Consider the following 1,913-nt stretch of genomic DNA (forward strand, 5'->3'; position numbering starts at 1 on the left):
TGGAATTCTGAAGAGGACCTGTTAGTAATCCCGGACACATTACAATGTTCTACAACAGTATCATATTTCACAAAAGCTCCACCTTTTATTATTAAATACAATCCTCAAGCTCCAGTGACTTTGCTTCGACTGAGATGAGTCTGCTGCAGGCAGGAGAGAGCATTTCTTTAGTCTCTTCTGCCACCAGGGATGGAACACATTTTATTGCAGCCCCCAGGGCCTGAAACATGTTAAATTATGAAAATACAATAAAGACTGAAGGGTGGGAGGTGGAGGGGGGGGGGTCGCTCTTTTCTGATGATAGGCACCTCTGGGTTGTAGGGTCAGAATCTGCCCTCATGGTGCCCACACAGTGCAATCTGATTGATATGGCAGCACTTCAGGCAGGCTAAAGAGGCCTCTTACCACATTTTTTTAATATGCCTCAAGTGCTACTGAGCCCTTCCCAGGCTGCAAAGTGCAGATCCCTGAGCCGCCATTCTGCATTGGTGGTGATACTGCTGCAGCCTGTACTGACTGCTGTGCAGATGTTGGCAGTTGACAGTTGCCCCCGTCTGCTGTGCAGGGGCTCATACAGTTACCCCCACTGTCTACGGTGCACAGGGTCATGCGGTTGCCCCCACTTTCTGCGATGCAGGGGGATGTATGGTTTCCACTACTGTTTGCAGTTCAGGGGGTCGTAAGGTTGCCCTCATTAACTTTAGTGAAGGGGTTGTACAGTTGCCCCTACTGTCTACGGTGCAGGGAGTCATAAGGTTGCCCCCCCCCGTCTGCAGTGCAGGGGGTCGTTTGGTTGCCCCCCCGTTGTCTGTGGTGCAGGAGGTCTAAGGTTGCCTCCACTGTCTTTAATAAAGGGAGGCGTACGGTTGACCCACCTCTCTGTGGTGCAGGGGCTCGTACGGTTGCCTCCGCTGTATGTGGTGCAGCGGGTCGTACAGTTGCCCTCCCTGTCTGTGGTGCAGCGGGTCGTACGGTTGCCCACGCTAACTTTAGTGAAGGGAGTCGTACAGTTGCCCCCCACTGATTAGGATGCAGGGAGACGTAAGGTTGCCCCCACTGTCTGTGGTGCAGGAGGTCGTATGGTTGCCCTCGCTGTCTGGGATGCAGGGGGTCATAAGGTTGCCCCCTCTGTAGTGAAGGGAGTCGTATGGTTGCCCCTACTGTTTGCAGTTCAGGGGGTCGTAAGGTTGCCCTCGCTAACTTTAGTGCAGGGGGTCGTACAGTTGCCCCTGCTGTCTGCGGTGCAGGGAGTCATAAGGTTGCCCCCGTTGTCTGTGGTGCAGGGGATCGTGAGGTTGCCCCCGCTGTCTTTAGTAAAGTGAGGCGTACGGTTGCCCCCCGTCTGCGTTTCAGGGGCTCGTAAGTTTGCCCACGCTAACTTTAGTGAAGGGAGTCGGACGGTTGCCCCACTGTCTTTAGTGAAGGGGGTCGTTCGGTTGCCCCCGCTGTCTTTAGTAAAGGGGGTCTTCCGGTTGCCCCCGCTGTCTTTAGTAAAGGGGGTCTTCTGGTTGCCCCCGCTGTCTTTAGTAAAGGGGGTCGTTCGGTTGGCCCCGCTGTCTGCGGTGCAGGGGATCGTATGGTTGCCCCCTCTGTCTGTAGTGAAGGGAGTCGTACGGTTGCCCCCACTGTCTACGGTGCAGAGGGTCGTGCGGTTGCCCCCACTTTCTGCGATGCAGGCGGACGTACGGTGGCCCTTACTGTTTGCAGTTTAGGGAGTCGTAAGGTTGCCCTCATTAACTTTAGTGAAGGGAGTCGTAAGGTTGCCCCCGTTGTCTGTGGTGCAGGGGGTCGCTCGGTTTCCCCCGCTGTCTTTAGTATCGGGGGTTGTACGCTTGCCTCTGCTGTCTGTTGTGCAGGGGGTATTACGGTTGCCCCTGTTGTCTTTAGTGAAGGGGGTTGTACAGTTGCCCCTG

Source organism: Pyxicephalus adspersus, chromosome 12 (assembly GCF_032062135.1).
Source record: "Pyxicephalus adspersus chromosome 12, UCB_Pads_2.0, whole genome shotgun sequence".
NCBI classification, from domain to species: domain Eukaryota; kingdom Metazoa; phylum Chordata; class Amphibia; order Anura; family Pyxicephalidae; genus Pyxicephalus; species Pyxicephalus adspersus.